Genomic DNA, 12791 nt, shown 5'->3' with positions numbered 1-12791 from the left:
TGAATACATTTTTGGATGCATTCACAGTGTCAGTAATATGTTGAAACCATTATGTAGTTAGTCATAAGGTTATGGTGAACTGACCAATGTGAGTGTGGGTTAGAGACTGATTCAAGGTCAGGGTCCGCATGTCTAATGACACAGTAATGATCCTCCTGGTCTCTGTCTGCCAGGGGTCATAGCTTGTGGTCGAAATGACGATATCATCGCCAACCTGAACACAACATATACGACAGAGTTCAGGTGGGCCTTCGCGCTTCAGCAAACAAAGGAAGGAGGGGTGCTCGAAAACAATTACAAAAATCATGATAAGGGCTTACCAAGAAAAACCAAAATGACTAATTGTGTACATTGTAACAACATGACCAATCCAACAAAAATTTTACCACCCGAGAACAGGTATCTGTCTGGACTCTGGGACAAGTTGTGGTTGATGATGATGTAGTCCTCTTGATGTAGGAAAAGTGAGGCTGTTAAAGGGGCAATCTGGGATTATAACAAAAACAAAGCGGACACACCGCCACTTTTTGGGTAAACAGCTTAGAAATTGAGAAATGTAACCACTCTTACATTTGTAGACGGAACTATGGATGCAAGGACTGACCATCCATGAGATCAAAATGATCCATGTTTTGGTTGAAAGTTTGTCAAGACATTAGATGTGCTTTGAGTTCATAACTCTTTTACAGAAATACCAAGTACTCTCTGAAGTTTTGAAAAGGTGCAAATAGTTCTCATGACATACCTTAAAGCCATAGAACATAGACTGGTAGGTGATGTTTGTGATCTGGTCCACGTCTTCAAAGTGCCAGTTGTAGGTGGTAGCAGACGGCAGCATCGCCATCCAGCCCAACTTGTGGGTCATTCTCTTCTTCACATATGGAACAACACTGTTGCCTATAAGGGAAATACATTAGACTCTTATACACCAAGCCTTTCACTGCAACATGGGACTTTAACTTGAGCAAAAGGACCAGAGTGTCCCATAGGTGCTGGCTGCAGAATCGTCTAGCTCTCTACTAAGACTACGTAGACAGACATCTTATATGTCCATCCCAAATAAACCTGAGTTTGTCCCCACCGTGTTAGTCATCATAATGCTTTTGGCGCGTAGAGATTCGGGTGTGGGGTTGTTGAAGGCCAGACAGTGGAAGCTGACGGTGTCGTCACACACTGCCCCGGCAAAGCCCACACTCCACTCAGTGGCATACAGAGAGCAGTGGGCTGGATCCAGCAGGGGACACATTGGCACCACCTTGTAGCCAGCTGTTCCTGTAGGAAGAGAGAGATAAAGGAGTTATGCCAGAGATTATGCATTAGATACCATCCATCTATATGTCTATATAAGAAGGAATTCAGATAGACAAAGAGAAAATATGTCAGATGATGTGACCTTCTGCCAGACAAGATTAGCTAAATTAGGGTCAGAGCAGAGGCTGAGAGAATAATCACCTGTGTCTATCAGCTGCACCTCATGCTCCCATCTGAATCCTGCCTTGTTGTGGGAGCTGAACAATTCAATCCCACTAACCTGGCGCTCCAACCTCCACAGAGGTGAGAACAGGTCCCGTCGATGGCCGCCACCCCGATAGCAGAACACCCGCTGTGGTCAAAGCTGATGAACTTGGTGTTGAGGACGCTCAATCCATCATCCAGAGGCAGGATGACCCCCCTCTAGGAGCAGTAGTTCTCCCCCAGCCCCAGCTCATCCACGTGGGCCACGATGGTGCTGTTAGTTACCATGGCTCCTCCAGCCTCCCCGAAGCCAGTCACAAACCCTGGGATGATGCGCTTGGCCTCGATGCCCACCTTCTCATTGTTGAACATGAGGAAGCTGCTGAAGCGTAACCCACTCAGCGCCCTTCTCGCAGTTCCAGGTGGTCAGTGTGCGGAACACAGCAGGCTCTGGAGCCTGGGAATTGTGTTTCCCATTCTTCATGGGGAAGTAGTCCAGGAAGAGCCAAAGGCCAAACCAGCCTTGGGAGTGCACTGTGTTGTTGAAGAACTCCCCCAGAGGCACCTTCATCTGGCAGATGTCAGGGTCTTAGGAGGGCCCATCGGGGTGGTCGTGCATCCGGTACCAGAAGCCAAAGTGGGTGCCTCCGGCAGCGGCGTTGTGGCGGAGGATGTTTTTGGGGTTTGTGACCCAGTAGGTGGCCGGAGTGACGTCGTCATTCAGCAGGCTGGTGCTCTGCTTGACGAACACGGCGAGATTATACTGTCGCACGTTGCTAGTCTCGATGCCATCCTCGATGAAGAGGCCCCGCCCATGATGTCGTTCCTCTCCACTAAGAGCTTGTGGGTGTTGTGGATGGTCACTGCCCTGTTGTAGGTTTGGTGGATGGCACAGCCCCTCACATAGGACTTGTAGTTGATGTCTCCCATCAAATGCCAGTGGATGGGGTAGCAGCCCAGTCTGAAGGCCTGCATGGAACACCGTGAAAGGAGGATAAAGACACATGATACAGAAATAATGACAGTTCACTCACATTTCAAGATTTACGAATCTGGCCAACAAATATTTCTTTATGAAATTAAAGGCTCATCTTGACTCCAATGCTTCCCAGAGTTGTGGACCATTCTTGATACACACGGGACACGGTTGAGCATCAGAAACCCAGCAGCGTTGCAGTTCTTGACAGAAACCGGTGCACCTATGACCATACTCCGTACCATGCCCCGTCTTGCCCATTCACCCTCTGAATGGCACACATACACAACATGTCTCAATTGTCTCAAGGCTTAAAAATCCTTATTTAACCTGTCTCCTCCCAATCACCTACACTGATTGAAGTGGATTTAACAAGTGACATCAATAAGGGATCATAGCTTTCACCTGGATTCACCTGGTCAATGTCATTGAAAGAGCAGGTGTTCTTAATGTTTTGTGTACTCAGTGTATATCTCAAACAATGAACATTTTATTGGATACTACTGACTTCTATTTAGAAGAACTACTTAATATCTAAAATCTCAACCCTTACTCTGGCTGTTAATAATGGGATTTTATAACAACTGATATTACTTGATGTTGTTTGTGGTGTATAAATGAGCAATGCAATAAACACATTTCCTGGAATGCACTCAGCTCAGCCTTTACTCCGGCGGTTCATACTAGTTTCACAGACTACTGTACCTGTGTTGAAGCCTTCTGGGCAGGCCTCGATCTGGTCGTTCCACTCTGGGTTGTTGGACCCTCTGACCACAATGTTCCTGGTGAGGAGGCCCACCTCAGCTGTGCCCTCGAAGACAGTCCCATCAGGCAGGGTGACAGACACCCCCAGGTGAGTGTCGTCAGAGGCTCTGTTAGGATAATGGTCAGGCCATCAGATGACACTGATGCTATCCTCCTCACCTTGTTCTCCTTCTGGCTGTGTCTGAATTGGAAAACAAGCAGGCTTTTCAAGACACCCAAAGCCACTTTACATAGAGAGATAATCAGCAAGTTATACTTTGAATGACATTGGAAACATCCAATGTGAATTCTGCCTTGAGGCAGTATGTCAAATTACTGTAAATTCCGCCTTGGAGAGTGTGTGTGGGTCAAATACCTGTGACAATCTCGTCCCCTGCCTTCCACGTGACGGCCAGCTTCAGGGTGAGTGTGTCAGAGCCGTTGGTGGAAGTCTGAGACAGGTGGGCCCAGGGGACAGGAACAGGAATACCTGGAGGAACAGGTTTACAAACAATCACTGTCACCACAGGCCAGGGGGGATTACTGATAAAAATGGTGCCAGACTGTCAGAGGCTTCCTTTTACTAAATTACTTCCTTGTGACATAATGCAATGCGATGCTAGCAGGGGCTTTGGTGTAGGTCATGCTTATATTTCTTCACTATAACTTGATTCAGAGTGAAAAGGAAAATGTCACATTCTTGATATTGTGTTCAGTCAATGGCTATGACAACGTTTGCTTTGGTACAGATCCTCTGTATTCAAAGTGCATGTTTGTGTGAACACATGCGTATGTATGTGTGCGTGTGTGCATGAGTGTATGCCTATACCATGCAGATCCAGGACTCCCTCTCTGACAGCCAGGGTCTTGGTTCCGTAGGCAGGCAGCTCCATGCAGGGTGATGATGGCTTTGTGTTGGAACAGGCGCCCCCTCCTGGCTGATATGGAAAACTCCACCGTCTACGATCAGAATGTTCTCTGCCTGCAGCTCAATGACCTTCTCATCGAATACCAACGTCCCACCTAAAAAGAGAGAGAGAGAATACCAAGCTTGGTCAGATTATAAACTAAATTCAGCATACCTAGCTAGTTAATGTGTGTAAACAATTTCTCTAGAAGTAACCCACTGGGTTGGTTGCAACACCACTCAGAAGAGACTCAATCATTCTGATTTTCACCTTGAATGAGGAGCATCTTCAGCACAGGAGTGCTTTCGTCCAGCAAAATGGTTTGGCCTTTAGAGATGACAGTAAACGTGCCCTTCTCAGGTGGTGACAGTCCACCCCAGGTGTATTTGGAGGACCAAACATCGATGTAGAAGAAGTCAGCATCGTCCTAAATGAGACCAAAGGAAATTCTGTAAGATTAGGGTTATGAAGACAGTCTATTTTTCAAGTTGTAATGGAATCTCTTTGTGCTCTTACCATGTTAGTGATGTCTCTGTCTCCGATGCTTACCCAGACCTTGGCTTTCTGAGATCTGGCCGAGGCATTGGTCACACAGATGATGTGTGTGTTGTTGGATGATTGGATGTCGCACACGGAGCCTGCGATGGTCACATTGACTGCATTGCTGTTGGTGTTACACAGAGAGGAAAAAGACACAAATTCATGATTAATGGAGGGATGGAAGGGGTACAAGTGATGGGAAGTTTATAATTTGAATATGTATAATTCAATTCTGAATGGGATCTATTAAAATGTATCCTATAGTTAAATTAAGAGTTTATTTCCAAAATGCTATATCCACACATTTTTTACATTTCAGTTACTTCATCAGAAATGATTGCTTATGGGTACCTTCATGTGTGTGTAAAATATTACTGTTCTCAGATTTTTAATTAATAGATTTTAGATGTGTACGGAAATGTGTTTTTTTTGCTAAACGCTATATATGGGTCTTTCTATAAATAATGGGGCCAATGTGTGACATTGGGATAAACATTTAAAATGTTTTGAAACAAAAATAAAAGTGATTTTTATGCAGTTCCACATGTGTACTTTAAAGGAATACAGTATATGCAATTTGGCCTATAACTCCATCTATACAACAACATAGGCCTAGGACTATACATCCTTTAAGCAGGGTTCATACAGACATTGGCAAGTCAAATTCAAGGACTTTCAGGGACTTTTTCAAGCACTTAGTCAATCCTACACAAATGTGCATAGTAGACTTGGTGCAGTTGTGCCAGACTCCTGTGTTGTCACCTGTGATGGAACATCTTATCCTACATTGAGGACAACACTCTTCGGTATGAGGCAGATTTAGCTACAGCTGCACTAGACTGGCCTGAGGCTGCAGGGGAAACTATTTTGTGTTGCTGTTCTTGTCTATTGTATTTTGTCATGTTCTACGTTTTGTGTGGACCCCAGGAAGAATAGCTGCTGCTTCTACAACAACTAATGTGGATCCAAATAAAATCAAAATCACTGCTTTGGAATGTGCTGACCACTCCGTCTCCCTTTCTATGTATAAAAATGCTGCTATTTGCAAGGACATTCTCACCTTTACTGTTAAGGAGAGGTTGCAGGTTCTACCAACAAAATGCAAGTTAGCACTCTGATACCCTGCAAACCATGAGCCATTTTGTATTTCACATGAGTCAAATGTAATGGAGTTTGTTGCACATATTGTTAATGGTTGCCGTTCATACAAGTAGAGAAGGCTTGATGTCAACATATTTCTCTTTACCTCACACTCCTTTCCACAGATAAGCACTTTAGACCATTGAGGGTCGAACCCAGAGCCCAGGACCTTCAACATGGCACCTTCTCCGAAGGTACCTATTGATCATAGACCAAAGAGAGCATTGATAAGCCAGTGGCATTTAGAAATATCTATCCAACTAAAATCACATTTCATAAGAGTTAACACTTGTGATGAAGAAAACAAATCATAAAATACAGTGTTACAAGTACACAGCATATGAAGAGGATGGGAACATTTTAATAACTCAGATGCTGCGTTGTGTCCTGATTGAACATATTATCCTATCTATACTGAACACAAATATAAACGCAACATGCAACAATTTCAAAGAATGGGGGTTTATTACAGACAGAAATATGATGAAGAAGCCGGATGTGGACGTCCTGGGCTGGCATGGTTACACGTGGTCAGCGGTTGTGAGGCCGGTTGGACATACTGCCAAGTTCTCTAAAATGACAACATTTTTGAGAAATAAGCTTTTTGTGCATATGGAACATTCATGGGATCTTTTATTTCAGCTCATGAAAGATGGAACCAGCACTTTCCATGTTGTGTTGATATTTTTGTTCAATGTATTTAGACTGAAAAAATAACTGCAATATTGCTGCTGTCCCTTGGTGGTGCAGAGGGTTAATGATCTGGCTGAAGATCCTAAGATTGCAGGTTCAAACCCCACATGTGCAGATCGTCAACATAGGACGCGTAATAAATATGGTTGTCTTTGGTAAAACTTAAAGATAACATTTTCTAAATGTTCTGTGGTAAATTGTATATTGTGCGAACATCAACGGAATATTATGTTCAAACCTAAAACAAATATGCTGTGAACGTCATAAAAACTAACTTATTTGGAAATTGTGGAACATTGTGCAACATTGTGGGAATGTTCTGTGCAACCTCTTAAAGCTGAAATATATAACTTTTGGGGCGACCAGACCAAATTCACATAAAAAAGAGAGTTATAGATCTGTCATTCTCATTGAAAGCAAGTCTAAGAAGCAGTAGATCTGCTCTATGTGCGCTATTTCTATGCTTCCCGTTCTTAAGTTTAGTTTTTGCGTCTTTAACTTTCGGTTTTGTACACAATATATTTCACAGCGGTTTAGATAGTACTTGTTTTGTCACAAACTGAAAGTAGGCAAACTATTAGAATTTAGCAACCAGGAATTGGCGGCACGATTTCTGCATATTGCGCCTTTAAGTACAATATGTGAATATCACAAGAAAATTCTTGCAACATCTCAGACAACATCTCAGAACTTAGAACAAGTGTTCTGTTAACATTCTTACAACATTAAGGGAGTGTCCTGTGCAACCTAACTTGTCATCACAACTGAGCATGCAGTATTTTGTGCTTTGGGGACTTATCTCTTGTAATGTACCCACTGTTCCCACAACTTAATTACATGTTCTGGGAACCTTTAAAGAACTCAGAAAAGCTGTTCTGTCAACATTCTTGTTACATCATTATAACATTGTATAATTACCGCACAACTGGACATTTGATCTTTTATGATGTTCCCACAATGTTGCCACCAGACTGTTACCAAAACCTAAAAAAACATCCTGGGAACCTTTAAATAACAGAAAAAATATGTTCTGGGAACGTTCTTGCAATATCAGGCGAATGTTTTATACAAACATTGTATAATCATCAGCACGTCTGGACAGTTTTTGTGTTATTTGCCGCAACATAACGAATGTTCTGGGAATTTTCACAGAATCAATTTTGGTTTGCTGGGTAGCGTCCTGTCCAAGGGGTGTATTTGTACATTAAGCTACAGAAACAAGAGCTACGCTCTTGCCCTATGGGCCGATCTGGCTCGGACAAGGATACTTACTTATTACTTATAGAAGACAAAGCCTATGACAGCTCTCTTAGCAGCTGCTTACCCTCATTGGGCTGGAATCCAGTGAGGAGTAGCTCATAGGTGAACCCAACATTCTGGGTATCGGTATAACCTTTGACTTTGACCTTTGATGGAGCATGACCCAGTACATTCCTCCAGCGTTTTCCCCCACACTGCACTGCAACGCTGTCTCCGTGACAGCAGACATGTTACACAGCACACTGTTGATGGTCATGTGGATGTCCTGGGAGTCCGTGCCAAACCCTGTCCCGTTGAATGTGATCTAAGGGCATGAATAGACAGGAGAGATGAGTGAAGATCACATAACATCACAGTGAAACACTACACTACAATTACATGTTTTGTGATTATATTTGTGTTCTAATTATGTTGTGCTTAAAATGCCAAACGAATTTGCCAAGCTTGGGATAATAAAGGTATTTTAATCTAATCTAAACAGTGGTTCCTAATGCTTACCAGAGGTAGGGCTGATGGACTTAATGACAGGTGTCTGTGCCTGGGAGTAAGTGAAGTTGAGTGGTGGGTACTCCACTGCGAGGACCTGAACCTTTACCATCACCAGCCCCTCAGCCATATGTGGGGTCAGGCAGCGCAGCATGCCTGGGGTCACCTCCTGGATCCAGCATGGAGAGCCTTGCACCATTACCGTGGTGTTACCATGCACAAAGCCATTACCAGTGAGGACCAGGGGAGTTCCCCCAGCGACGCTGCCCCAGGCTGGGCTGAGCGTGGCATGTGGTTGACTGCTCATCGTAGCAGTACCAGAGGCCTTTACTTCTCACTACCACCATGATTTGGTGGTCCCCAGCTGGCAGCAGGCCTACCTTCAGTGTGATGTGACCCAAGTCACCTCCAGCTCTATGGAGCCAGTCAAAATGGCCACGTCGTCAAGACGGTTACCGCACCCGGCTCCAAAGACGGTGACCATGGTGTTGTACCATTGATGTTGCTAGGGGAGACGGCCCATACAGAGGGGGTGACAGAGGGTGAATACAGGAAGGAGCAGTTGGAGTGACAGGTGCTTTCAATCCCGCCCACACGGACAACAGCGTCACCGGTGAGGGGTTGGGAGGGGGATGTGTCGCAGACGATGTGGGTGTAGTTAACTGACAAGTCAGAGCAGGGCTCGTTGGCGACCATCACTGGGCCAGCTGAGAACCCGAACCCACGGATGAGCAGCCTGGTGTAGCCTGTGGGGTTGCCAATAGGGGGCTTGACCGAGTCAACCACAGGCAGGACCACGAAGCGGCGTCCAAACTCGCCGGGCACGGAGGCGATGGCAGTGCCCAGGTTGTTGACCCTGACAGACACAAGGTGAGCAATGCCAGTGGGCATTCCGCTACCCGGGCTGAGCCTAAAATGTATCTCAGTGTGACTGCTGTTTGATACCTCACAGGGGAACCTTCCGATTGTTACCTACATGAAACCATCAAACGATCATTGGTGCAAATTTGAAAGAAACAAAGGATCTTGTACAACTTTGTTTTACAGTGACTAAGAACATGTCAAATGTGACTGATCAGGATTATTTGATAGTTGAATGCGTTAAAAAATTGTAAAGTCAAACGTGACTAAGTCTGATTTCAGCTCAATGGGTTTGGTGACAGTAAAATAAAAGCTGAAACATGTCCTGTTGTAAGAGACCAAACTGTTGTGTACCGCCTCACCCCCATGTGATTGCTGAATGCTTCAAAAATATATATATTTGTATAACCACCCCAGCTCTTGTTAAACTGATCCAGAGTGTGCCACCTCACCTTGTTGGCACAGGCTGTGTTGCTGAAGCCCATGCCCTGGATGTGGATGACCTGGTGGGCAGTGCCCGAGCCTGGAGAGATGGAGTGGACTATGGGGGTTACACAGGCTGAGAGGCTGAAGGAGTGCCTGTCTGAGGTCTGGTTAGACTAGGAGTTAGCGGGCAGAGAGGACACGCATTCTGGCACCTCCCTTCTAGGGCGCTGTGAACCGATAGCCAGGGTAAAAACATATAATCAAACTGCTAGATGAACACAACAGATACATCAAGTGCCTTCAGAAAGTATTCACACCCCTTTACTTTTTCCACATTTTGTTGTGTTACAAAGTGGGATTCAAATGGATTTAATTGTCTTTTTTTTTGTCAATGATCTACACAAAATGTATGGAAAATAAAACACTAATATATCTTGATTAGATAAGTATTCCACCCCTTTGGTAGCGATTACAGTCAAGACCTTTGGCAGCAATTACAGCTGTGAGTCTTTCTGGGTAAGTCTCTAAGAGCTTTGCACACCTGGATTGTACAATATTTGCCATTAAGTTGGTTGTTGATCATTGCTAGACAGCAATTTTCAAGTCTTGCCATAGATCTTCAAGATGATTTAAGTAAAAACTGTAAGTAGGCCACTCAGGAACATTCAATGTCGTCATGGTAAGCAAGTCCAGTGTATATTTGGCCTTGTGTTTTAGGTTATTGTCCTGCTGAAAGGTGAATTTGTCTTCAAGTGTCTGTTGGAAAGCAGACTGAACCAAGTTTTCCTCTAGGATTTTGCCTGTTCTTAGCTCTAGGATTTTGCCTGTTCTGCAGCCACCACTGTACTTGAAAATATGGAGACTAGTACTCAGTAATGTGTTGTATTGGATTTGCCACAAACATAACGCTTTCTATTCAGGACAAACATGTAATTGCTTTGCCACATTTTTTGCAGTATTACTTTTTTTTTTGCAGTGCCTTCTTGCAAACAGGATGCATGTTTTGGAATAATGTATTCTGTACAGGCTTCTTTATTTTCACTCAGTCAATTAGGTTAGTATTGTGGAGTAACTACAATGCTGTTGATCCATCCTCAGTTTTCTCCTATCACAGCCATTAAACTCTGTAACCATTTTAAAATCACCATTGGCCTCATGGTGAAATCCCTGAGTGGTTTCCTTCCTCTCTGGCAATTTAGAAAGGATGCCTGTATCTTTGTAGTGACTGGGTGCATTGATACACCATCCAAAGTGTAATTAATAACTTCACCATGCTCAAAGGGTTATTCAATGTCTGCTTTTTTATTTTTTATCCATCGACCAATAGATGCCCTTCTTTGCGAACTATTGGAAAACCTCCCTTGTCTTTGTGGTTGAACCTGTGCTTGAAATTCACTGCGACCTTACAGATAATTGTATAGTCGTGGTCAAAAGTTTTGAGAATGACACAAGTATTGGTCTTCACAAAGTTAGCTGCTTCAGGGTTATGAGATATTTTGGTCAGATGTTACTATGGTATACTGAAGTATAATTACAAGCATTCCATAAGTGTCAAAGGCTTTTATTGACAATTACATTAAGTTTATGCAAAGAGTCAATATTTGCAGTGTTGACCCTTCTTTTTCAAGACCTCTGCAATCCGCCCTGGTATGCTGTCAATTAACTTCTGGGCCACATCCTGACTGATGGCAGCCCATTCTTGCATAATCAATGCTTGGAGTTTGTCCGAATTTGTGGGTTTTTGTTTGTCCACCCGCCTCTTGAGGATCGACCACAAGTTCTCAATGGGATTAAGGTCTGGGGAGTTTCCTGGCCATGGACCAAAAATGTCGATGTTTTGTTCCCCGAACCACTTAGTTATCACTTTTGCCTTATGGCAAGGTGCGCCATCATGCTGGAAAAGGCATTGGTCGACACCAAACTGTTATTGGATGGTTGGGAGAAGTTGCTCTCGGAGGATGTGTTGGTACCATTCTTTATTCATGGCTGTGTTCTTAGGCAAAATTGTGAGTGAGCCAACTCCCTTGGCTGAGAAGCAACCCCACACATGAATGGTCTCAGGAAGGATGCTTTACTGTTGGCATGACACAGGACTGATGGTAGCGCTCACCTTGTCTTCTCCTGACAAGGTGTTTTCTGGATGCCCCAAACAATCGGAAAGGGGATTCATCAGAGAAAATGACTTTATCCCAGTCCTCAGCAGTCCAATCCCTGTACCTTTTGCAGAACATCAGTCTGTCCCTGATGTTTTTCCTGAAGAGAAGTGGCTTCTTTGCTGCCCTTCTTGACACCAGGCCATCCTCCAAAAGTCTTCGCCTCACTGTGCGTGCAGATGCACTCACACCTGCCTTCAGCCATTCCTTAGCAAGCTCTGCACTGGTGGTGCCCCGATCCCGCAGCTGAATCAACTTTAGGAGACGGTCCTGGCGCTTGCTGGACTTTCTTGGGCGCCCTGGCGCCTTCTTCACAACAATTGAACCTCTCTCCTTGAAGATCTTGATGATCCGATAAATAGTTGATTTAGGTGCAAATCTTACTAGCAGCAATATCTTTGCCTGTGAAGCCCTTTTTGTGCAAAGCAAAGATGACGGCACGTGTTTCCTTGCCGGTAACCATGGTTAACAGAGGAAGAACAATGATTTCAAGCACCACCCTCCTTTTAAAGCTTCCAGTCTGTTATTCTAACTCAATCAGCATGACAGAGTGATCTCCAGCCTTGTCCTCGTCAACACTCTCAACTGACATGATGGCAGCTGGTCCTTTTGTGGCAGGGCTGAAATGCAGTGGAAATGTTTTTGGGGGATTAAGTTCATTTTCATGGCAAAGAATGACTTTGCAATTAATTGCAATTCATCTGATCACTCTTCATGACATTCTGGAGTATATGCAAATTGCCATCATCAAAAATGAGGCAGCAGACTTTGTGAAAATTAGTATTTGTGTAATTCTCAAAACTTTTGACCACGACTGTATGTGTGGGGTACAGAGATGGGGTACTCATTTAAAAATCATGTTAAACACTATTATTATTACACACAGAGTGAGTCCATGCAACTTATTATGTGACTTGTTAAGCAAATGTTTACTCCTGAACTTATTTAGGCTTGCCATAATGAAAAGGGTTGAATAGTTATTGACTCGAGACATTTCAGCATTGCATTTTTATTAATTTGTAAATATTTCTAAAAACATAATTCCACTTTGACATTATGGGGTATTGTGTATAGATCAGTGACACACAATCTCAATTTAACCAATTTAAGGGGTGTGAATACTTTCTGAAGGCACTGTCTGGTAGCTAC

General features: G+C 43.8%; 1 pseudogene across 1 annotated transcript in view; it reads right to left on the bottom strand.

Moving 5' to 3' along the window:
- The window catches only part of LOC311107203 (fibrocystin-L-like), an 80918-nt pseudogene that overhangs the window by 25935 nt on the left and 42192 nt on the right, over nucleotides 1-12791 (bottom strand). The window contains exons 11-25 of the transcript in view: nucleotides 9516-9662; nucleotides 8697-9174; nucleotides 8215-8614; nucleotides 7781-8001; nucleotides 4600-4761; nucleotides 4354-4510; nucleotides 4005-4198; nucleotides 3552-3665; nucleotides 3137-3420; nucleotides 2590-2699; nucleotides 1453-2424; nucleotides 1066-1272; nucleotides 742-897; nucleotides 376-449; nucleotides 85-214 (exon numbers count right to left, since the gene is read on the bottom strand). The product of the transcript in view is annotated as a fibrocystin-L-like (transcript). The remainder of the gene's footprint in view (nucleotides 1-84; nucleotides 215-375; nucleotides 450-741; nucleotides 898-1065; nucleotides 1273-1452; nucleotides 2425-2589; nucleotides 2700-3136; nucleotides 3421-3551; nucleotides 3666-4004; nucleotides 4199-4353; nucleotides 4511-4599; nucleotides 4762-7780; nucleotides 8002-8214; nucleotides 8615-8696; nucleotides 9175-9515; nucleotides 9663-12791) is intronic.

This window comes from Coregonus lavaretus (genome assembly GCF_964263955.1).
Source record: "Coregonus lavaretus genome assembly, chromosome: 3".
Classification (NCBI taxonomy): domain Eukaryota; kingdom Metazoa; phylum Chordata; class Actinopteri; order Salmoniformes; family Salmonidae; genus Coregonus; species Coregonus lavaretus.
Note: the sequence above shows the minus strand (reverse complement) of the source record. Positions and strands in the feature narration are given on the sequence as shown.